The following is a 25648-nucleotide window of genomic DNA, read 5'->3' as shown; positions in this document are numbered from 1 at the left end:
CCTGTATACTTCTTCCTGTTATACCACCTCCTCCTGGTTTTCCGCCCTGTGTAGTTCTACTGTTTCACCGAGTATTAGCCCTTTGTAGCACATAGTTTGTCTTTTAAACTACTTTCTGAAATACCTAATGCTCTTTTGGGTGCCACATAAGTGATAATAATAATAGTAATAATAATAATAATTTTCCAGGTGTACTATATCAAGTTGTGGTGTTTATTGCACAGGCACAAAGCGGGGGGGACTGTTGAATGCTGATAACTCAGCTGTAAGGTAAACCTCTAACACAGGAAGGGAAATATTCTGGTTTATTTATGAGTACACTCAGAAGCAGTGTCTGCCTTCCAGTATACCCCTGCTTTTGGGGACAGCACATTTTACTTGGATACAGTATTGCCAGAGGTCAGTAATAATCAGGGCTAAATTGCTTACAACGCATAGGTAATGAAACATTCTCATTACACTCCAGTCCTCATTTTCATTGTTAATTCAATGTTGTTCAACTTTTCACTGGTTTCTCCCTTAGCAGTGTGGCAGTGAAACAGCCAGGCTGAGCCATCTGCTGCTGGTGCTTGAGAGGTGCAAAGAGACACCACAAAGAAAATTGATTGACTGCAGTTGACTGTATTAGGGAGAGACCTTATTTGAACCGGCAGTAACTGGAGGGAAGTGTGAACTGGCTTTAATTCTCGAGCAGACCTCTGAATATTAAGGATGTACACAGCAGTTGGAAGGGTACATTCAGAGTCCAGTCATGTTCGAGATCACATCCCCTTGGCTTTCTCATTCTTGCTGTGGTTGTTCACAGCTGAGGGGAATTCTCTAGCTTTTGGATTTAATGTTAGATATGTAATTGGGTGGAAAATTAATGTAAACTTAAAATAATTCGGTTTCACAGTCATTATACTCCTTAGTGTTAAATTATTAAGCTTTGTGTCTCTGGTATCTCCCAAAAGCCCTGCCATTACTGATCGTCTGACTGTCTTTATTAGCTTATATTTTTTCCCTAAAAGCAGGGCCTCATGTACAGTGTAATTATCCAGCAGTGCTGATTAATGGCATAATTCCCTTTTTCTGTAAAACTGCTGTGTAAATTATTTTCATTTCATAAAAATTACTTGTCAGGCAATTTTCTGGAGGGTTTTTTGGTTTTATTTTTTTTAGGCTTTTATCCACCCTCTCTATCACTGTGTCATGGTAATATCATTAAACACTGTTGTGTCTGAACTTGGTACAAGCACTAAATGCTACAATGATTTCAATGGAGAAAATTAAAGTAGTTTCCATGCTATTGTTACTTCTACCACCAGACCTGATGAACAAAAGTAGCTAAGATACTCTGTTCTGAGAAAAGAAGTGTTTTTGGAGGTATACCTGTCTTAATGTCAGTATCAAAGAGACTTCATGTGTTGAGCCAGCTGTTGAAATCCCTGCCACTTCTCAATCTTTCAGATTTCCTGTTGCTACTTACAGTATGGTTTCCGGAACCTCAGCAGCCTACATGTCCTTTTTTTCTTTTTTGCTGCTATCCCTTCTCTTTTTGCCTTTTTGCCTTGGCAGTGGCTCCTTACCCTTGCTCTAGCCTCTCTCAGTGAGAATGAGAAGCCCACTCACCACTTTCCCATGCCCTTAGCTATTTCTTCCTGCTGCCTGCACCTGTTTCCTGGGCTAGATGATACTGAGAAGATTCCCAGCTTGTCCTTCATGAGAAATGTGCTTGAATAGGAAGTGGTACTAGGCTCATCAGCTTGTCATCTGGGTTTGATGTTAGCAAAACAATGGACAGTGCACAGTGAAGAGCCCTGCTTTGCTGGACTGCAGGACAGCCTGGTATTGCAAGCTGAACCTTCTCCTTTCTGATGAGCGTGTTTCCTTTGGTCTGATGTTCTCAAAGCTGTTCTTTTAAAGCTGCCATGGATTTGTAAGCACTCCAAATAATGCAAAGGTCCTCTTAGTCCTGTCGGCATAAGAGCTAGCAAACCTGCTTCTTTCATACAGGAGTCCTTCACTAAAGCTGGCATGCAAAAGCTGGTTTCAAAAGGGCAAGTTTCACTCACGTGTGTGTGTAGAAACAACTGACCAAAGTCTAAAGTCCAAGTGAACCCAGTAACCTGGCTAGTGTTTACCAGAAGAGCAGAGAAACAAGGTTGTGATAGAGCAGTTCTTCCTCTGGAATACCTGCGTCCCCTCCCTCTAGTCATCTTTTACCTTACAGCATTAAAAAAAATCAGTAGTTTCTGCCCCTCAGCCTCTGAGGCTATTACTTGACCTTAATGTTTAATATCCCTATATGGCCCTGCCCTCTGTGAACTTGTCTAATCCTCATTTGAGTTCATCTATATCCTTGGCCCCTGCACTATGCAGTGGCTGTGAGCTCTAAGTATGCAATATGTGGAAAAAAAAAAAAAGAAGAGAAAAAAAAAGATAAAAGGTTCTTCCCTGTGTTCAATATAAGTCCCCAGTTCTCAGAAAAAAATAGTGAATAATCCCTTCCTATCATTACATTATTGGTTGTGCAGAGCTCTTCCTATTTCCCCTCAGTTATATGGCAAATTTGGCATTCACAGGGTAACATGATTGTGGGCCAGCTGTCAAAGAGGTGACTGAAATCATTTTCCTGTGAAGCCTCTTCCACTCTGCACTTTCTTCTTCAGACCAAATTAATCCTAGATCTCCCATCATTTGAATCTATTACTAGGAACAGGATAAATTAAAGAAACATGCCTACCATGGACTGCTCTGTCACTCATTACATTCAGAACATCTCTTCTTCTGGCACAAATAGTTACAAAGCGTAAAACTGCTGAAATACCAGTCATTTAACTGCTCTCACCATTTGCTTCTAAAGAGGTGGTAGCTTGTTTAGCTCTCATTTTTAGGTACAGTAAAATTGTGCTTGTTGCTCATTCAGCTGCTTGACCTTTTGGCATATCCCTATAGAGCTCCTCATTTCTGCAGTGCCAGGAAGAACTGGGATTACTGTGCCTATTGGTATAATTACTTCCAAATATCTCTTTAGCTTGTATTTCTGGAACTAATTTGTTGTCTTTTTATGTTATTTTGTGTCTTTTTTGTTGTTGTTTAATCCTGTGCACCTGTGCTTTTATACATCCTTTCACTGATGCTGTTTGCTGCTGTGAGCTACAGCAATGAGCAGATGGAGTCAGATAAATCTTTTACAATTTTAAAAACGTTTATTTATTGTGTTTAAAAATGAAAATGTCTGTTTTGCATTACATATTTCCCTGAGTTATAGACTTCTACCACTTGTGTTAAAAATGGTCCTGATATATTTTTTCCCTGATTCTCCTAGCTCAGTGACCTTAACAACCAGTATTTTTATTGACACATGGCTTGGCAAATAAAGGCTGAACTAGTGAATGGACTGTCCTCTCTGTTGTGTTTCATAACTGTTCTCCATCAGGCATTTGCAATACTGATTTTAAATGTTTAATTATACTCAAAGTCATTAGAAACCTATTACATATGTGTGACTTGGAAGTGAGAGAAGTAACCCCTTCAATAAACTTCTACTCCATCCACTAATTCCACTGTAACATTGTGACCAATAATATTTTCTCATTATTAATTAGTTTTATAGAGATCATTGTCTTTAAATCTCCCTAGGCCTCCAGCTAAGGGGCTGTCAAGGGTAGATGTTTGCAGGACATTAGGGAACATTGTTCAGACTAGTATAAACCTACTGTGTTTCAGTACGTCTCCATACTGCAGAAGGGATTTGCACCAGGGTTTATACTGAACAGTAGCTCTACTTTAGTAGTCCTTTCTGTATAATTGTGAGAGAAAAGACAAAAAAAAAAAAGTCAGAAAGCTGTTGCTTTGCAGTAAGGCTCTGCTTAATTGTAACAGAGGTAGGGCTGTAAACCATGCTAAGTCATAAAGGTCACAGCTTCTGTGAGAAGTTTCTCTATTAATAGTCTATAAGTATTTTGTTTCTGCCAGGCTAGTGCTTGGAACCAAATTAGTCCCTCATTACAAGTCTGATACATTAAAGTCAAGGGTGTATCAGCATGCCCTGGGTTGCCTCCAGACACCTTCCACTGTTTCTCACTCAGACCGCATTTTCATAAATGCACACGTATGTAAATATAAGTAGGCAAATGACTTAGTAATTTGTTGAGCAATCGAACAACTTCTAAACCAAATAAGTCTCTTTTTGTTTTTCCATTCCATTTTCTCTGTTCTTAACAATACTTCGCAGATCACCACCTTTTTTTTATCAGTTGTGTGAAAATAGTTGCCATGATTTCCCAGTGTCACCTGTTGCCTTCAGCGGAGCAGCTAAAGATACTGCCATGGATAAGTAAATATTAGGTGCTTCTCTTGGTATGGCTCCTTTCATCAGTGCAGTTCATTTTGCATTTACTGGAGAGAGGTGCACCTCTCCATCCCATTTGAAAACATTTATGTCTAAGATAAATGAGGTGAATTATACCAAGAATTGTCAGTTTCTCCATGAATATCTTTCTCCTTTTGCCATCAAAGAGAGTCTAAGCAAACTACTTAACTAAGTTAGAACAGAAAAAAAAGAATGAGTTTTAAAGAGAATGTAACAAATGGAGATGTTATCTCCAGGATAAAGATATTCTGGAGGGAAAAAAAATCCCTCTTTGAAAATTATTATGTGAGTTCTGATCCTAAACAGCATTATGTGAGTTTTAATCTTAAACCGAGCACCCAGTGAAGACCAGAAAAATGGAGTTTGAAGGATGAGTTACCTTGAATCACACACACCTTTACATTCAGTAGGTATATGGGACTGTGAATAAGAATTTCTTATCTGTCAAATGCCACCCTAGTTACCATAGATTTCTGATTTTTAAGGATGCTCCAATCACCCATATCTTTATTCCATTCTATATTTCTATTCACTTTCTGTTGTAAAAAAGAATACACAAAAAGAAGATAGAAGGAAAAAATTGGGCAATTAATTATTCTGTGCGTCATTCCTTTCTCTGAAAAATGGTAGTAACATTGTCCATCGGCCTCACTTGGGTATTGAGAAAATAAATTCATAAATCTGAACTCTGTTCAACTTTTATGTTGATTCTCATAGTAAAACCAATGAATTATAGATAAACCTGATAATAATTGAGAGTAAAGGGAATGGAGGTTTACTGCTTTGTTTGCTCTCTTTTTGCTCTCTCTGGTAGCACAAAAATGAATTGTTTATTACTGTAGTCCTAAGGGTGAGACCACTGGTGGTTTCTGCTGCTCTCATAAATTGTGTTGAGCCCTAGAGATGCAGTTTTTAAAGTGGCCGTGGTTCAGTTTCTGGTTCTGAATTGTAATTGTGTTAGACTCAAAAGCAAAGATTTTGATCCCAGTGGTGCAAGTACACTCATGCAAGCAAGCCTTGCACCTTCGGAGAATGTTTTTGATTTTTGTGGGGTCCCACATTGACAAGTTTGACCATTTGGATCCAACTGCAGGATTCGACCAATTTTGGGGGTTTTTTACCCACACACAACACAGAACTCTTTCTGTCAGTGTTGGGTAGTTGAGGCTTGCTCTTTAAAAAGCATTGGGATAGTGTGAGCGTGGTCTTCTAGAAGATACTTTGTGTCTGCGATGCTTCAGATGTGATGTGACAAGGAAGTCAAGGTTTGGAAGGTATGTGAGTGGCAGTCTTCATTTGTTGATTTACCGTTTGAGCCCTTTAGCAGTGACATAACTTGGTGATATCAGTTCCTTTCCCAAAGGTAGCTGGGATGACTTGGTTGCACAGATGATTGGACAAATCTAACGGGCAGAGTGCAGTCCCTGTCCCTGGTCATGGGTATTCGCCACTTGTCTTGTGTGGGTACCCAAGTTCAGCTGCGTGCTGGTGAATCATACCAGGGAGGGCACTGCTACATATTAGCTCCCTAAGCTGCTTCTCCATAGGGTTGGAGGTGGCTGTGGCTTGGGGTGGAGAAGGTTAGGGTTAGAGTTTGAGTTTTGAAAATAGCCCAAGCATAACATGTTGATGCTCTAGAGTATCACAGTGCCTTCCATCTGTAACTATTCCAAAAGGATGTTCCTTGCGTGTTTTCTGATGTCCCTGTGTGTCCCAGCCATGGCCACATATGTATGTGGGAATCCTCAAAATTCTGATAGTGTCTGTGAATCCAAAGTCTAGTAGCTTGGTTTTTAAAACACATTTATGGGAAACTGCCCAGAGGGGACTGATCCAGCTGACCTGGGATTGTTTGCCCAAATAAAGTGTCTTGTGTGCTTAAGGGCTCACAGAATCAGCTCTAATTGCAGCAGTTTACAGATGTTAAGGACTTATGCATGCATGGACCTCTGGAAATCTTTGTTCAAGGTATTTCTGTGTTTCAGTTTTATTCATGTGAATGCTGGGGTTGTGATTGTGTCAAAGGGCATGTGAGAAATACTAACGAGCTGGAGGAGGTACAGTATCCAACCTAAACCCGTTGTGGGGAAGACACTAGCAACAGGATGGGGCAAGGACATACTGGCCAATATGAGCGGCTGAGTGCCAAAGCTAAAGGTAAATATTAGGAAAAAAGGAGAGGCGTTCAGAAAAGGTGTTTTTCCTTGAGCAGTAGCTTTCTTTATGGGTTAAGTTTTATGATATTTAAAGTAGCCTCGGCTCATCTAATAGACTCCACCAGCACAGTGTCAGTATACTGTGTCCAAAGAGAGAGGTTTGTAAAATTGTTCACCGCATAAAAGCCATATTGTTTAGGTAGACTTTTTTCCCAGTTCAGATTCATTATGAAATGGCACCTTTTTGTTCCATTTCTTCGGTGTTTCTTTTCTTTTTTCTCTCCTTTGCCCCTTTCTTTCTGAGGGGCTGTTGTTAGCTGAAAAAAAGCACTATTCTCCGATGTTTCTCCAGGTGACTGATAGGGAAAGGGGGAGGGGAAAAAAAAAATCTGCCTTTCTTTTTCTACCATTTCAGGCCTCAATTATTCTGTATGCTTTGAAGAACCTTGTAGCTTAACTGCAGGAATGGCCTGATTTCTTTTACTGAAAATGCCTTCCAGTCACCTTCCCCAAACTGTGCTGCTTGGAGCACTGAAGTCTTTATTTTGGGGGAAGAGAAGGAAGTATAGGATTGTTTGGAGGGTTAAGGAACAAAGACCCGGACACTAGGGAAGGAGAAAACCAAAATGTAAAGGAGGCTGCTGCCATCTGGAGTCGAGACCTGATGTTGTTTGCCTCTTCAGGAGTGGTATTCAAGTAATGTGTATGTGAAAACAACAGTAGAGGAAAACCCCTCAGGGCGATGGAGCTGTTTTCTTTGCGTTTCATTTCAATACAAATAATAGGAACTTCTATAGATATTTTTTATTTTTAGTAAGTGCTTTTTTGTTTACATGTAATATAATAAATTAATTTCAATTAAAATGTTCTCATCGTGGGAAATTTGAGACTTAACATAATAAAAGGAGGACAATACTCCTACAATACAAATACATTATTACACAATTAGAGGAGTCAACAAAAAATCTTGGCTAAGCTGGATACAGATAACTAGGACTGAAAACATTCCCTTCAACATTGTATTCAGATGATGTAGTTTACATTCCTATATATGCTATCACTAGGATATGCAGAAATACCTACGTTTTACTTTTTTCATCTTTTAAAATGTTTAATTTTATAATATAGTACTGAGTTCCAAACTTCACCTAATGTCCAAGTTGAGTTGTAGAGGTGTTATGAGTTTTCTTTAAATTTTAATTTGAAGCACAAACTACGTAACGTGACAGTAGATCTGAAAGTATGTGTGTAGCAGGTAACCAAGGTGGTTAGAAGATAAGCTTCTAAGGTGGCATGGCCTCTTTCTGGCCAGTTTAACATTTGGCCTGAATTTGAAACCCTTCTGTGGCTGTATTCCTGTAAGTAGTTACACCGAAAGCAAAGTAGATTTAGAAGAGTACTCGTAAAGATGCTGTGAGAATTGTGGTCTGTATTAGGGCTTGTTAACACAAGAAGTGTTTTTTTGCTTGTTCTTGCTAGATTTGAAAGGTCTGCTCAGTACTTTTCAAGCTGAAGGCATTCTTTGCAAGGCCTTGCACAGTATCCTGGGAATATGGATGGAAAGGTAACCTGTGTGTAAAAGGGTGTGTACAGAGGGGCTGTTCCCACTGAGGTGTTGCAGGGCTTTTCTCATCTCCTTTGTGCCCTTCCCCTCAGATTTTTCTCCAGCTCCAGCCTTTCAGTCCTTTTTGTAACACCATATTGAGAGGTTAGCACACACAACAGGAGGCAGCTTAATGGGAGAGATGGAACAGTGCACGTGCACAAAAAAGATCCAGTGTGGAGCTGATTGGAATAAGACTGTGACTTTTGACTCAAACATCGAAAAGAAGAACTGCTCATTTAGTTGTCTTACACTTTTTCCCCTCGTAATATCACTTAGAATCAGTGACCTTAGTCTGTACAACTTGAAGATTTGCACCTCAAACTGGGACAATGGCAGACACATTGTCTCCTGTGTCACATTTGATGCTTTCACTTGTCTTTCTCCACTTTGCTGCTCCCTCTGCTCCTCTTCATCCAGTTTCACAGGGGAAAGGGAAGATCAAGTGATGGGTCCTTCGGGGGGAGAGAACCTTTCTTGCACAAGGCTAGTCTCTCCCATCAAGGTGGCACCCTACCAAAATCTGAGCTTGCAGGAACAAGCAAACACTGTTGATGAGACCAGGTCCCTGTGCTCTCCTGCTGTGGGGCAAGCAGAGGCACATGTTTTCATGAGGACTGGGAATCCAGCTGCCTCATAGCACAGCCATTGCATAAAGCAGCACATCCCATCCTGTTCCTGAAGTGATGGATCCCGTTGCAGCGTGTAGGATTAGGAGTATGGCATTTCAAGCAGACTGTCCTGACTCGGATGCATGAGAATGGCCCATCCCTAATGTATGGCTTGCAGGGTGGTGGAATGGCCTCATTCTCCTTGGTGGGGCCAGGGGAAAAAGCACAAACATCAGGCAGAGCAGAGCAGGACTGGGCTCAGCATGGCATGTACGGGCTTGCAATACTTGTGCCCTAACATTTCGTTCTGTGTGTGCTTTCAGAAAAGATACCTATTGGCATTACAGGATCATTATGTCTTTTCATCTCTAGTGCATCCTACTTCCAAAACCTTGATGTAACTGTTAATTAGAAAAAGCATTTTGAGAAAGTTTGCCTATTTCCATTCTCTATATATTTCAATTAGCCTCCTTTTCACTTGTGTCATTGAATACTCTTTTAATTTTCAGCTATTCAGACTTGGACCTCTCAGTTTTAGTCAATTAAATGTGTAAACACGCTCTGTGCTCAGGGACCATATTTTAGCTAGATATATAGAACTACTTGTGTCTATACATGCAGCACTCCCTAATTTAAAATCAGAACATGCTCTTCATCCTTTCCTTTGGCACTGGCAGTTTTTCTTTGACCTAGGAACAGAAAGGAATATGATTCTGTTTTCATGGAAGTTCAGCTTAGGATCAAGCATTTCACATACTTTGATAAATCTGCTGAGCTGCTTTTCAAAAAGAGGGCTGTCAAAAATCACTTTATAGTTTTACTCTTCCTTTTTGTTCTCAGTTCTTTGAATTATCCTATTCTGGAGTCTTGGAAATACTAACATGCGCTAGTATTTTGTCTTTTCCCATTTTCCCCCAGTATGCTCTTTTCTTGTTATGGCAGAGTAGACACAACTATTTAAGAAGTTAAATTCACAAAGTACATGAAGTCTTTTTTCTTTCATGTCCTTTGAACTACTTGGTTTAATTCTGAAGTATAAAATGAAACTCTGGCACTGTATCTTTCTCTACCTTGCTCAATTCTCCACAGCTCTAAAAAGAGAATTACACATATGACACATTATTCATACTATTTTTCTTTGTAGTTGCTGCAATTAAAAAACTCCACTAAAAACTTTTTGAGGGTTTTTGGGGGATTAAAATTCTCCACTTGTTGGTCTAACATGATTTCTGCCTTCTCAATCTCCTTTTCCTGCTTCTGGTTTAATAAACTTCTACACTAACACAAAATTTCGGTTTACTCTCTTATTTGGGTATAGACATCTCAGAATTTATGAGCAGGACCTTGGTTTAAAAAAGCAGGTAAATTAGTTTGTTTGTATTCTCTGACAGATTAAACACTTATTCATTAATAAATTCATTGTATTTTTGAAGTAAGAGCTTACAAGGAAAAAAATATGAAGAGGAAGAATATTTCACAGGAGGTATTTACCTGGATTTTAGTTTTCTGCATGCTTGCTTCATTCTTTATGCTGGCCACTCATCCTCATTTACAGTGGCTGTTTTTCCTACATGGCATCCACACAATGTAATATCATCAGATTGCGCATGCAGCACGTGGGTCTCGTCCTGCAAATGCCCCTGCCCTGCATTCTCTGAGAATGTGGCATTATTTCAGGGCAGGGTGCTGCATTCGGTACATGTACAAATCTGCATAAAACCTGAGAGGAGCAGCAAACCACTTAGATTGCTGGAGGATATATCTGACGGGGCAGAGTAAGAGAGTTAAATATGTTTGGCTTGGCTAAACAGCAGTTCAGGGCAGCCTCATATCTTGGAAATGGAGAGAAGATGGAACAAGAAAGAATCCTTTTAAGACTGTACAGCAAAGTATTAGGTGAAAACAGTGACAGCAGATTCATTTAGTCAATTTAGCCCTCAATTTATAAACTGTCAGCACCTTTCTTTTGCATCACAACATATGGTGGATTAAAAAAACCCCTTTAGGTTATTTAAGAGAAGCAAAAAAGGTAAGGATCTTTTGTGAGTGATCTTTGTAAGTGGAAAAGAAGAAAGTAGGACAGTCAGCTCTCAATTTGTTGGGTGCTAAATTTGAGGAAATCTCCTATGTCACGGTGCTGTGTTTCGAGACCTCAGCGTCTCCACGCGCGGCTAGCCCGGGCACCGCCACACTCCTAGTCCTGTTATAAAGCATGTGTGGCTGCTGCTTCTTGAATGGTTTATATTACATCCCCCTTTCTTATGTCAAGATGTCCTTCAGGACTTTTGTTATTGCAGGTGATGTCCCTATGCAGCTGCCTTCAGGAGAGAGGACGAAGTGTCAGGTGAAGCATATGTGATTCCAAATTCTGCTACCTTGCAGTGTCTTGTCTGTGCTGGGAAAAAGAGCCTGACCCGTGCTGTGTGCATGGCTCCCTGTACTCCCATCATGTTGATCCATTTTTCTGTATCTGTTGTCATGCTATAGTCCTGGCAGTTTTAGTTGTAGACCTAAATCCAGGCAGAGCTGCAAAGAGAGAGGAGAGGGATGGCTGGAATGATGGCTCCATGGCAATCAGTAGGAGGTTGTTAGTGTGACCAGAATTTCCCCCTGAGATAATGATGTGTTTGTAGAGTTATCTTCTTGTAAGTTAACTCTTCTGTGTTTCATAATTTGAGTCATTAGAGATTTTACTGTTTTAGTTCTCTTTTTTTCTTCTGATATTCAGTGAACAGCTCTTCATCAAGATGCCCTGTTAGATTTTGATTAGCTCGAGTAAAAAAATATTTATATTACTGTGTTTCCATTTAAATAGGCACTACTGTCCTTGAAATGTCAAATAAAATATGACGTGTCAATTACTGTATGTCAAGCACATGATGTATTTTCAGCCACTGTTGATTTAGATGGATTTTGATCTGTGCTTGATGTATTCTAATGGTGCTTCTTCAGTTCAGTGAATGTCTTGAAAACAACATTGAATGGCACATAAATCACAGGACCACCTTTTTCAGTGGCTTCTGCCAGAACATGAAGTAGCAGCTTTGAGTTCCTGTGAGTATTTGGTCTATAATGGCTCTTTTGTCCCAGAGTTTGGAGCCTGTCATTTCTGGCAGGTTTGCCAGCAGAGCAGAAGCAGTCTGGCTTCTAACTGTTTTAGTTAGCAGTCTGTTTTCTAACTGTCTGGCTAATAACTGTTTTATTCAATTATTTTTTAATCATTACTTTAGAAAAAGAAAACCCAACATTTTCCTAAGAGATCATTTAGAAATCTCATGCCAGTATTTGGCTTGCATTTTGTCTGATGATGTGTATGTGGTAGAAAAACATGAAGTAGCACCGCAGGCATCATCACCATATTAGTGTCAGTAAGGATTTCTCCTAACCATTCACCTAAAATGTGCACCTACTTGAATGATGAAACGCTCACTTCTATCACTGCAAACAGTAACTAGCATTTCTGACTTACAGCCCACCCAGAAATGAGGACAGGGTACTTTCTGATCTTTTCTACTACATAGTTCCAGCATTTGCTGATTGTGTTTAATGCTAACATTTACTCTTCTGCCTGGAAAACATCTGCATTCATACAGCCATGTGATTCAGTCAGGTCCCGAAAAGACGATACAACTTGGATACTATAGTGGCAGGAGGAAGAGGGATAGGAGAAAAGGGTAATATGCCCACAGTTGCCCCCACAAAAATGATAAGGAGCAGGACTGAGAATACCCAGGAAAAGTCATTTGCAGTGCTGTGGGGCTCCAAGCCATGTTTTCCTCCTTTCCCTTGGCTCTATTAAAATGTGACACATTGCTTTAATGAGAAGCTGTGCATTTAATTCGCCTATACTTTCAAAGGGTATTGTTGAGTAAGATGGGCTTTGAAATAATGTGAGACTTCATAACAGAGTTGTCTTTCAAAATGGCTTTTAAATGCAGTGCTTTCAGATGGGTAGGGTTAGGCTTGAGCCCTTCAGAAATACAAGCTCATCCATGGGACATCTGTGTAAACCACATCTCTGCTCTTTGAACTCAAGAGGATGAAATAAAAGCAGCCTATCACAAAACCAGATGAGCACAGGACAATTTTTTGTTATTGCACAATTTTTTGTCACAGAAGTGAGACAGTAGGATTTACTGTCCTGGTGTGAAACAGAGAGCAGTGCACTATGCACCACTCATATGATTTTACATATCCTCTCCCTGCTTGCCTTTTCCAGAAGATGTTTGTCAGGCTTCTACTATGAAAAGATGCAAGAGGTCCACCTGCCAGGCCATCAGCCACTGAGAAGGTTAAAGATATTTTGAAAATTGCTATAATTTACTGAACATAAAACATACTGAAATTGAGACAGCTTGTTTTTGTAGGAAAGACCCTAACAAGAGCAAGAAATAACTGGCCAGGGAACACAGCTGTTTAATACTACCTGGAGCAAATACATTGGCAGAAGTGCTACAGCTTCATTCTGTGCCTGCTGTGGGGTGAGTGCATAGCAGGAGAGGGACTTTATTGTGCCACAAGGTGCATCTAGGTCACACTTTATTAGCATTATTACTATTAAAAAATCAGTTCTATCCATATTAAAGACTATCTATGTATGTGTAACTCATATGGTTGCATTTGAGTGGCCAAGTGTGAGATGCAAATGAGAAATTGATTTTGTGGTTGCTATTACAGCAAATATGAAACTCATTGCAGATTTCTGCTTTCCTACCCCATAAAGGGGAGGAGAAAGGTGGCCTTGGAAATGGGAGCTTCCAAAGAGGATTTAGGGATGTAATTGAAGTAAATGGCCTCCCAAGAACAATATTCCTGAAAAAAATGCTTAGCACATCAAGATGTGTGTCCAGATTGTGGTCTTGCGTCAAACTCTGCTTCAGTCTGCCACAACAGTCCTTGCAGCATCCCTTCTGTATAGGATAAAAGTATGAAATGGGGCAAAGAAATGGGAAGTGGGGTGGAAAGGAAGAGCCCTGTTCTTTCTGCCCCTTGAAATGTGTTTCTTCACCTCTGAGTGGGTGTCACAAGGTGCCTTGAGCAGGCACCCTCAGGCCCGAGGCGGTGTCAGCAGGAATATCTGCCTAGAGTGGAAGTTGCTCCATGGGGCCCATGGGATATGGGACCCCATTGCCCGTGTGAGATGTCTGACGTGTCTTATTGAGGCAGTTGCTTGCAATGGCTATTGTTGTCCCATCTGATCCTGTGCTGAATGCCACTCTGATGCCTCCCCCATCTGTCTAACACTTTCTCTTATTTACCGCAGTTACAGCAATGCCATTCTGTTATGCTGGGAGTTTTGGATTTGGATTTGGTTGTTTTTTTCCTGTGCCTCTTCCAAATGAACAATTGTGACAGCAAAATGCTTTGATAATTATCCCTTTTTACTGCATGCAAAGGCTCCAAATGTTTTAGGAAATTATGGGTGTTTTTTAATCTTTAAAGTTCTGGTATGTTCCATCCCATTTAACAAAACAAAGCAAAACAACATATGTGCAGAGTTGAGTTTTGCTAGATTTTAACAGACTCCCGATCTCTCCCCTAAAAGCTTGAGTGTAAGCACACTAGTTGTTCTTAATTACTATATTGGCAGCACTAGCCGATGCTTTATTTGGTGAGTGATACTGTTTGTAAAATCTCATATAGTAAACAGGCAGAGATTTTAACAGATTAGGAAGGCGAAAATATCTAGAAGTGGGTGTGAAGATTTTGTAGTTGGTTTGTTTTTTTTTTTCTCCAGAATGGAAATTTAAAAGTAGAACTAAATGAGTCATGATGTAGATTTAAGTTATTAGGCCAAACATCCTGTTGGTGAAGATTTGGGATAATAAATGTTTTCAGGGAAGTAATAAGAATTGCATAGATGAATGAATTGGATCCTGGGTCAGCACAACTGGTTTTGGGCTAATATATGCAGGAAAACTGTGACAAGCAAGGGACCACTGGGTCCTAGACCAGTGCTACTGACTGCACAGCTAAGATACTTGAAATTTAGAACACTGTCTTCCAGCCACTCAGATCTGTTGACCTGCGCTAATGAGCGACATGCATAAATTAGCAGGGTGAATGGAGTGTCCCATTGTTACCATCCCTTGATTCTCAGCATTGTAGGAGATGCACTTGGGAGGGATATGACAGCTTTCAAGAGAGCAGTTCCCTTTGCTTCTTTGCAAGGTTTCCTTTGAAGTGTGCTTCCAAGTGTGAAAATAAATTATAATGATGGTAGTGTAAATAATAAATACATCAAGTATTGGTAACAAGGCCACGGAAATATTATGTAGCACTAAATAGGACAAGGAGCATCATCTGGATGAAGGATGTCTGATCTCCACTACTGCGGTGTCTGCAAGAAATTGTGCTGGTGACAGGATGATTCTTCTGGATAGATGGAGGCTTGGTTCCTTCCCTCATCCCTGAGACAATTTCAAATCAGAGGAAAAAGTCTGCTAACCTGAAAAAGGGTGGCCATTTAACCTCCTGTTAAATAATGATCATTTAACTACTGTACTATAATGACTATGAATTTTCTTTCTTTTGTTGGGCAGCATTGTTTCCAAACGATTAACCTAACTAATTCTTGTGGGATGAAATGAAATAAAATTGATTTCATAAAGCTTGCAAGCATGAAATTTTTTCTCTGTTGCTAGTGTGTAGGGAAGGGCCAGGTTAAAAATCAGATCGTTGCAAATCTTGTTCAACTTCGTATGTTTTTATCCTTTCCTGAACAGACCTTGAAATGTCTGTTGGAAATAGCAGAATAATTTCTATCAAATAATTGGATACTTGGCATCCCAAGGGGGAGACATACCCCTTTTACCAGTGGGGAAACATTCCATGCCAGCAGAATGCATTATGTTACATTTCAAAAAACCTGAAGAGGCAACTTAATTTGAATCTTACCCAGTTTAAATCCCTGCATAAATTCACTTACAAAGTAATAGTGAATATAAACACCCAAGTCCTCCATTCAGTTTTTGCTTTAGCAGAGGTAGAGCATGCTTAGAGTGAAATCTTGAGCTTTACTTTGATGGCAAAAAGCTATCAGGATTTTGTTCTTGTCTTTCTAAAGAAGATTATTGTCATCCTAAAGGTGTTTGTCGTTTTCCCTGACCAGGGAATAGCCACAGTGAGGGCCACCTGGCTTTTCAAGTGAATGACCATGAGAGCAAGCCCATGAAGCCACCTTGACCCAGTGAAGCCCCGAGGAGTGGGGTTGCTTGGCTACCAACCTAATCAAGGCTCTTAGAAATTTGTTATGGTGTGTTTATCAGGAAAAATAGGCTTTGTATTCTGAGTACAACTGGAACAATTTCTGTGACAAGTAGATGTGTTAAAGATGTATTTCCTAGTACAAAATATATCCTATGGCTATAAGCCTGCTTGCAGAAGAAATTTTGATCTTAATCAAACCTTGCCTTGCCAGTGAGACTTGAGAGCCTAAATGCAGTTCTGTCTTGGTGAGAAAGTCTTAAGAGTATTCTTCATGAAAACAGTACTCTGGTTTCTTCCTTTCTGTTGAGAACTCCTATGTTTGACTCCACTGAAGAGAATGGGAGCTTCCCAGATTTTATGAGGCCTGTGTCCAAGCTGTCTGTCTGTGTGACTTCTGAGCTAGTGTAATGATAAACAAGAAATTGTTGAAATTTGGCTTTTTGGTGTCTGTGAAAAATACATTAGTGCTCTGCTGCATAATTAATTACAAGTGGAAAAACTCTACTTACCACAGACTATATGCTGTGTGGAAATCAGGTTGATTTTAATAATAGACAGAAGAAATGTCGACCACATGATGCAACAGATCTGTGCAAGGCCAGTAAAAAGATGCAGTAATTCTTCCAGCTCATAGATGGTAGTCATGAGTTCCCCTCTCTCGGCACTGTGTGTCTGAGTGGTTTCTGCAGCTTTCAGGGACATTTTCCATCCCAGCATGCAGGTGAAGCCACCAGAAATATTTTGAATACTAGCAAATACAGAAACTACAACTGTGTAAATTTCTACCTCTGTAACCTGTGACACTGGGTGACAAAACCTGGCCCTGTGGTTCTCTAAAGAGACAGTCCCCAGCTGGGGAATTGGCAGCAAGTCTGGGGGAAGCGGGGAGAAATTAAGGAAAAGAAGTGGCATTCCCTTTTCCCTGGGGAAGGACTATGAGAAGCTGGGCCTGGTGAAGCCCAGAACATTGCTTCAGGTGAGACTATTGCTATAAATTGGTGTGGAAAATCGCAGATGCAAAGAGAAGTAGTGGGTTTTCTGCATGTTGCCATAGTGTGTTAGTACTCTGTTCGTGTACTGGGACCTCACTGTACTTCGTTTTGCAAACACAGAACAGGCATAAAGATGTGGCAAGGATCTCATAATCCAAATGAAGGAATACATCACTGATATGCATGGCTGATAAGGCAGGTACAAGGTAGCATATTGAACAGAAAAGCTGACTTCTTGTATAAAATAAATGCATCAGGATTCCTTGTTAACAAAAATGCTTAGTAACACAATCTGTACGGCCCCTGAGGGGTACAGTGTAGATTTATAGGATGTTTTTCTCTTGTTCATTTATAAAAAATTCCTTTCAATAGGAGAGGGTGTTCTGGAAGAGCAAAACAAGCAAAACCATAAATCTCAGAAGTTATTGATTAGAAACTATGTTAGGAAAAGAAACCCACATTCCTGAAGTATTATCTTGTGCTCAGTAACTTTTTCCCCCAAATGAATTAAATTATTTAGTCCCTTTATTTCCTAGACAGATCAAATAGGTATGATAGTTACATTATCTCAGTTATAGATGAATACTTGGCATTAGATACTCACACAGGAGCTTGTAAAGGGCTGTGGGGCATAAAAACCTGGTCTTCTGAGATGCCTTTCTGCTGGGGGTGGCAGGCTGTCTTTACATATATATATAAACACCAAAATGTACACTTCAGTGTGGTCAACCATTTAGTAGTTAACAAAATCTGCTTGATGACATAGAGTATGGCAGATGACCACCATAACTGCATTACACATAGGTATCTAGGGTAATCAAATATTTAACTTATCAGTAATAACCCTTCTGAACAGGAAGAAAGTAAAGGTCATTCATATGAGCCTCAGTCCCAGTGGAAACGATCTCCTGATTTAATATCACTGACTTGGCAAGATGTTAGTGGCAATTTTGTCAGCTAAGGATACAGAACAGAGAAATTTTCATCACCACTGTGGTGGTCAGTTCCACATTTGTTACTCTGACCAACAAGAGAAGGTGGATGCACAGGCAAGAATCATCATTGTACAGTCACTGACTGGGACTGACTACTGTGTTGTACAGTGTGAAGAATCAGAATTAGAGATAGGAGAAGAAAGTCAAATATGGAGACCAAGGTAGAACATTCTGATGTTCTGCCCTAGAATGTGGAGGGTCTGTGCTCTTTGAACAAATAACCAGAACAAAGGTGAATGACATGAATATATGTACATACTCACCTTATTTCCATGATGAAAATTTCAGCTCATCCAGTGTCTGCAACTGACTCGATTTTATTTCCCTTTTTAAATCTTTTTCTTCTGAGATTACCAGTATTGACAAGGCTTGTTTGCAGTACGTGTTGCCAGAAAAGTGTGAAGAAAAAGTATGAATCAGAAACAGGAGAGGTAAAAAGCAGGGCCCTGTGATCTCAGAGCTGAGTTATAGGTGTTCAGTTACCCAATTTTCTGCTCTGTTTAGAAGGAAACAAAAAAGAACAGACTCGGCATTGATGCAGCCTCCGTCTGGAGGGAGAGTTAGTGCAGCTGGTGCTGGAGATCCTGTGAATGATCACTGCTCTTCTGCCAGCTCTGAAAGGAGGGGACGAAATAAGATGCTTTTTCTCTGCTGGATCAGGTTCAGCTCCCAGGCCTGGACTAGCATGCATTAAACATGAGTGGCATACTGGATTTCAGGAGTTATTCCTGCTTTCAGGAGGATATTCAATGCTTCATCTTCAGATCCAAGGAATAGACCCTTGCCCATGCACTTTAGTCCACTTGCAAATTCATTGTGAAGATAGGTTTCCCCACTGCTTGAGGTTTCTTTTTTTTCATAAATTTTCACTCCAGTTCAGAAAACATCAGAAAACTTATAGTCCCCTCCACACATGAGTTTTTGGTTAGTCTTTATTCCATGACAATACACTGTGTTACAAAAAGAGGTGTTAACATGGGCTTCAACATCCGGAGCAGTCTTGGAACTGTGTTCAGCCATGCTGATGGGCTGGAAGGCTCAATATTGAAGCTGTGCATCTTCTGTAACATGCACATGTTAGAAAAAAACATATGTACATACTTCTAAACATATGTAAACTGCTGTCATGTGTCTCCTCAGAATCTCTGACAAAATCTAGGGACAAGTGTCTCACTTAAAACAAGTCCATGTGTTCAAACCAAGGGAATGGCAGAGCAGTGAAACAGAGTTATGTTTAATATTACTGAAAATGTGAAGTCTGTGTGTAAAACATGATAGCCTTCCTGTCAAATGTTCCTAAAGCCTTTACAAATAGAAACAAACTCTGTAGGCCCTGGCATGTTAGGAGAATCATGAAATTAATCCTTGCTAAGGATCATATCAGTATTTTCGTAGAGCTGGCCTGGGAGTTGCTGTTGTCCAGGTTTGGCTACTGCTGGGTGTAGTAGCGCAAGTTGTCATACAGGCATGAACTTTCTCAAAACCAGGAAGAAACATTTTAATGATGCAGATAATGTCTAGGTACAAGGTAGTTAGGATGTAATTCCTTTTTTTTTTTCACAATAGCTCTCTAGGGTAAAACTTTGTCGGTTAATAAAGGTAAAATAGATGGTAAGGTTTTGGTGGTTTTTTTTCCTGTGACATTTCAAAGTTCATCATAGATTTGATTCACGGGTTTTCTCTTTCAGGAATGCTTTACAGTCCTCCAGTCACCAAATCTAGTGGGTGTGCTGGAGCATGTTATAGATGCTTACTGGCCCAGCTTCCTTTCCTTAGAAACCCAAAAGGGAAGTGAAAGAGGAGAATAGGGTGTGTATGTCTCAGCCCACTGTGGAGCTGGGAGGCATCTCAGAACACCAAATTGTAAGAGCTGAAAAGTGCTTCTGGATCCCACAGCACAAATATAGATCAAACAAATGTCTCATGTCTCAGCTTAACACAGCTGATAACAAAAGTGATGATGAATAATTTTGGTAAGGTGTGCCGGGGTTTACATTAGTGCTTTTCATAGTAGGCCCCAAAGTTCTTTGCTTTTGCCAGAAGTTTGTTCCATGTGTAGTTGTGCTTCCACCTCCACCCCATCTCGAGCAATGTTGTGACACACTCAGGTTTTGCAAGGCAGCTCAGCAGTTCAAGTACCTTTATCTGGTCTCAAACAGTAAGTGCTGTAGAGAAAGTCAAGGTCAAAGATGTGCAGGGTGTTTTTTTTGCTGACTGCCCAGCTCAGGGATGGCATGGGAATGGCCATATGGAGCTGGAGCAGAGGATCCTCTTTACTGGGCCACTGCCACTGGCAGCAGCCAGCAGTGGACACCCAGGACAGAGCATAACAGGAGGAACTTGCTGTGCTCCTACTCCCATCTGCCCATCTGCTCCTAGTGCAATTTTGCTCCAGCTCAAGCACTTTCTGAGTCAAGTATGTTCAAATCATCTTTTATCTCTGTCTTGTTTATCCATGTAATTTTCCCATTTGTGTGCTGCCTGTGTATGCTGCCAAATTCCTCCTTTCTTTCTTGACAAAAAGTATAATTTCCGGTGTAACATCACCTTCAAGTACAGTGATTGAAGTAACTACTGCTAATAAAAGAGTAGCACATATTTTCCTTTTATGATCGCCTTAAATACTGCTTGATATGTTTTAATGTCTAACATTTCTAAGGCAGCTGTTTGCCTTTCATGAAACATTAATTAGAATTTAAGAATCAAAGAGGAGAAAAAATACATGTGTATGTACGCATGCGCACCTGTTTAGGAACAGGAGACAGTAACAACTTTGTATTTTCTTTGTATTATATAAAAGTAAATATTTGAGTGAGTGAAGATTTTTATCAGGAGACGCTGATATTTAAGCATTTTATAGCAAAAAAAAGTTCCTGTGTTTTTATTTAGTAGGATTTTGGCATTTGACTACTAGGAATTTTAAAAATTTAATGAGAAATAATCCATGTCATATTTCTTCATGGTGTGGTGTTACCACTATCCTGAGTGCGATGGTAACATTACATGACCTACCAGAAAATACAATTACATTATGTGAAAAGCTGCTACAAAATAAAGTAATTGAGAGCTGGAATCTGGCAAATGTGATTCAAAAAGGCACAAAGTACCCACATGTCTGTTAGCTTGTGAAACTTAAGGTCTTAACTAATAGAAGGTACTTTGTCTTAAGTGACATCAGCTCCATGGATGAGTGGTGTGCTGCTGTCGGTGTGTTCATTCAGAGAAGTGCCAGAGGAGCCAAGCAAAGGTGTTGGGACTGTGGCCATGCCTGCTTCTGAGTGCCCTTGGTGGGGAGCTGCTCTGAGGACCAAAGGAGGAGTGACAGCTGCCGTGGGGGTGTGTGAGCATGCTGCTCTGTGTGCTCAGAGGGTGCCATCCCACACTGAATCCAAAGGCTAGGATTTAAAAACATCAATTTTAAACAATATATGTCTGTAGTTAGTCACTTAACAGCTCTAGGTTCTATAAATGTTAAGCAGCCAAAACCCATAATGTTTCTTTCTGCAGCCCTGTTTCCCTTTTGAACACTGAGCAAATGCTAGAGATACAAGGATTTTCTTCAGCTGCTCATTAGTGTCTGAATGTAGGCATGTTGTACTCTAGTTTTCTGCTTTTATTTAATTTGCCTGCACTTTTAATTACTATAGCTTACAGGCTGACCCAGAACCCTTGCATGTCTTATAAAGTAAAGATTCACATTGCTAAATTTATACACTATTTGAATATTTGAGTCTTGTATAGTGACATATTTTTCCCTTTAAAAACATAAAATATGCAAATATCTGAATGTCCAAAATTGAACTGAGGGTGGGATATGAGTGGTTCTGTCATGTATTGCCAAAGCACATCGTCAGCTCATAGTTATTTGACATGGTCATAACTCCCAATTTTTGTTTTCAGCCTATCTATTTTTGTGGTTATTTTTCTGTGTGTTTTATACTCAAATATTACAAGAAGCAACTTTTCTGTGAAGAAAAAGCTGGATCTTCCAGTTGTTCCTGGTGTTGATTGCTTATGTCCATGTTTTTGATTTCTTCACACATACTCTAAATTTACATGGAAGCTGTGGTAATCACAGCTAGTTGCCACTAAAAGGGGTGATGACGCTCCCTTAACCCATGTCCACAGGTTCCCATCCTCTGCCATATGTCAGTGCAGGTACTTGGCAGACTCTCCTACTTAGGGAGTCAAGCTACCAAAAGCTTCTCAGATTTTTTTTTTGGCAGAATTTTCTTTTTGTCATTGTGGGTCCTGCACTGGCTTGCTGCAGAATCAGGCAGGTGCCGGTACTGGTACCAGAAAGCAGCTGGAGTGGGACTGTCCTGATGTGCCATCAGCCAAATCTTGTACTCCAGCACCCAGGGGCTGAGAAGCACAAGAGGAGTACAACTCGTGTTACATGGTCTGGCCTGCTGAGCCCCTCATCCAGGCTGAGCAGATGCTGCACAGGCCTGAGCACATCTGGTTTTTCTTTCCATAGTAGCCAGAGTGGAGGGGCCGTGGCTGATACATCCTGGGTCTCACCTCAAAGGGAAGAGAGCATCTGCTTTTAGCAGCCATGGACTGTGCATGGTGCAGCCACAAATCTCTCAATTAACTACAGGGCCAGCTAGGGAGGAAGGTAATGCAGCCCGATTGCTGTAGAGGAGAGATTTAGGTGAAGTGACAGGGATGTTGGGCTCAAACTGATGTGACCTGTTACCCCTGGATCAGCGTGTTTTCCAAGAGGTCTTGGGAGGCAGGCAGGATGTGTAGCCAAAGAGTCTGAGCTCGTAGTGGAGGGGACAAAGAAGAGTAGAAACCACAAGGATGAAGATGCAGCCCTGGGACACTGCCTGGGTTTGCAGAGCAAAGAGCAAAGCGTGGCTCGCTGCACGTCCCTGGCTCCTTGCTGGCGCTGTCAGCCTGCCCTTGGCCGGCTCACTGGGACACCGGCAGTGCCCAGGAGCTCGTGCCTGGGTGGCCGAAGATAACCCTTGTGTTTGCCACGGGGTGAGCGAGTGGGGAGCAGCCAGCGTGCAGGGATTGCCGTGTGTCACGGGACTGAACACAGTCCAAGGCTTCAATAAACAGCGTTCCCCAGGCGGCTCTGCTCTGCATATTGCTCGGAAAACACAGGATCTGGATAAGGACACCCATTACATGTGGGTTTTGACACTGTTACTGCCTGTGCCAAGGGCTATTCACGGTCCACACAGAACAGAGGGAAAACACCTAGGAGGTCATGAGCAGCATTCATAGAAAGGAAAAATAATCCCGCAACCAAGGTTGTTAAAATCTACATCTCACTCAGCGCAGATCACGTTCAGCAGAACGTGATGGCCATCTAGTGGTGAAGCCCCCGTCGGTGTTGGGTTTTGCAGATTTCTTTGTATCAGGGAGACAGGAACTTGGTCCCGTATGAGTTGCAAAGGTGCATGTTTTCACTTCTAAGTGGAAGTAACACGGCCGAATTTTTATAAATCACCCTAAATGCTTGCATTGGTTTTATTCATTTCACCCTACGAGCCATACTGACTAGAGGTGTTGAGCTGCTCATGGAGGCAGCAGCAGTCTCCCAGGGTTCCTATTAGGTGTAACAATTTCTTCACTAACATAGAAATTACACTGGTTTTAGAAATAGCAAGCTGCAAATAAATAAACATCAAACTGACAGACAGAACCCAGTTTTCTTCTTTGTTAAATTATCTTTCAAACGTCATGCTTCAGCATTAATTTAATACATCATGCAGAGCTGTATGTGTGACATCAGTCCTACTGCAAAAGCCCACATTGAGCCTTAAAGACTGAGTGAGGTTGTAGCCATTAAGAGAAGAATTGGCAGCTCCTCCTCAGGGTACCCTGGTAGCTCTTGGCTCATGACGGGTTTCCAAGTCTTCCCTCTGTGCAGTCACTTGGGGCAACACTTAAATTTGAAAGAGGCTGCTACAATATGGTTTGTTTAGGCTTTGGTTGGGGGAAGAGGGCCGTTGTGGTCTTTTGTCATGTTTTTTCTTTATTTATTTTATAGAATTTTAAAATTCATTTTAAACAAAAAGGAAAAGTATGTTAGTTGAAAAAAACAAATGCCTGTGAATTCGCTAACACATCCATTTCAAAGTCTTTGTCTACTGTGGTGCCGTCAAACAGTGGTTTCAGGAACCCTGTGCTGACCAGAGACACCTGGCACAGCCGCTGTGGCCTTCAAAAGGCACAAAACGTGGTTTTGAGGGTGTTCCTTCTGTCTCTCTGGTCAGTGAGAGTGTTTCACAGAAATTACTTGAGAAAGAAGGCGTCCCTTTACTGTTTGTATGGCAAAGGGAAAGAACATCAGCAAATCATCATGAAGTTACTGTGAGAGGCACTAACCTGAGGAAGCTCAAAAAAGCACTTTGTGCTTTTTTTAGGGTCTTTGGTGATGTCTCCATTTAAAGTTGCACAACTTTTGCAAGGCTAAAACAAAGCTGGTGGTGTCTGGTACATTCTGGCTCCTTTTCCACCAGTGAACATGTCTGCACTGGGGATCCACCTGTGCCACAGGAGCTGAAGTAGCAGAGGAACACCACCTTGGACATATGCTCTCACTTGCCGTGGGGACTCCTCTGCTGGTTAGCTTGTCATACATGCTGCATGGCTGCAAAGGGAAGGCATGAGGGGACATTTGCTGGCTCTAGCTGACAGCAGCTTTTCTCCTTGCTGTGCTGAGCAAGTGATGACTGTGAAGCTCTCAGGGGATGGTGACAATATTCATCACCTCCTGTGGCTTACTCAGTTATTTTCCCTCCTGTGGGATAAGTAGAGTCCCACACTTTATAGAAAGAGGGAGCAAACCAGTTAAAAAGCAGCAGCATTGATCGTATGCCACCTTCATGACACTGCTCTGTGCCATCCTCTTCAGTATAAATATCACAGAGCAGGCACAGAGCAGTTCCCAGCAGTGAGATCACTTTCTTATGTGACAAATAGCTTTTTATGAGGTGTTGACTCTTCTCAAGGTTCATTTTGTCCTTGGGGCTGAAAATTGCAGCAGCGTTTTAAGCTTGATCTTTCTCCTATTTAAATGAGCTGTACTATACAGGATCTGAATGCTCTGTTACAAAACAGGGTTTTAAGACAGCTCGTAAGTTATTTGCAGCTAAAAGAATGCACAGATACTTATTTTTAGAGATCAGTATTTCCTGGTTTTGAGCACTGGATTTTGTATGTTCTGTATTGAGCTTTAACATTTGATTTACTCATTTGCTTTTATTTCAGCTGGTGGGATGTTTTAAAAAAACCCAACTGGAGTAGTGAAACCATTCTCAGTGAATTGTATAACCCAAGACTTTTATTTGTTCTGAGATTCAGATGCTTAGATGCAATTCCTAAGCCATTTCTGTGAGAGCTAGACATATCTGTATTACAGTCATGTAGTTAAAGTGCTAACGTTTCTTGCTCTCTTGGGGACAACTTTCTGCCAGCTAATGTTGTTACTATTGTTACTGGCTCTCTGTCCACTTCTTTCTCCATTTCAGGAATTCTCTGCACATCTGTTTACATGCATCATATTATAGGCAAAAAATAATTAATCTGGAGATTCTCTTGCCTGCAGGGGAAATATGAATATGTGTTAAAAGAATACTGTTCAGAAAGCAAGTACTTTTTTCCCCCCATTAGTACTTCAAATTAGGATTTTACTGTGAAAATATTTAAACAAAAATAAAAATGTGTTATTTGAACTACCACTAATTCAAGGCTTAGAGGTTT

At 40.8% G+C, this 25648-nt stretch overlaps 1 protein-coding gene across 2 annotated transcripts in view; it reads left to right on the top strand.

The window, feature by feature from the left end:
- KLF12 (KLF transcription factor 12) overlaps positions 1 to 25648 on the top strand; it is a 224714-nt gene that overhangs the window by 180808 nt on the left and 18258 nt on the right. The gene's annotated exons all lie outside the window — the stretch shown is intronic.

The sequence above is a fragment of the Prinia subflava genome, chromosome 3 (genome assembly GCF_021018805.1).
Source record: "Prinia subflava isolate CZ2003 ecotype Zambia chromosome 3, Cam_Psub_1.2, whole genome shotgun sequence".
In the NCBI taxonomy this organism is placed as follows: domain Eukaryota; kingdom Metazoa; phylum Chordata; class Aves; order Passeriformes; family Cisticolidae; genus Prinia; species Prinia subflava.
The sequence above is the reverse complement of the archived record's forward strand: the minus strand, read 5'-3'. Positions and strand labels throughout refer to the sequence as shown.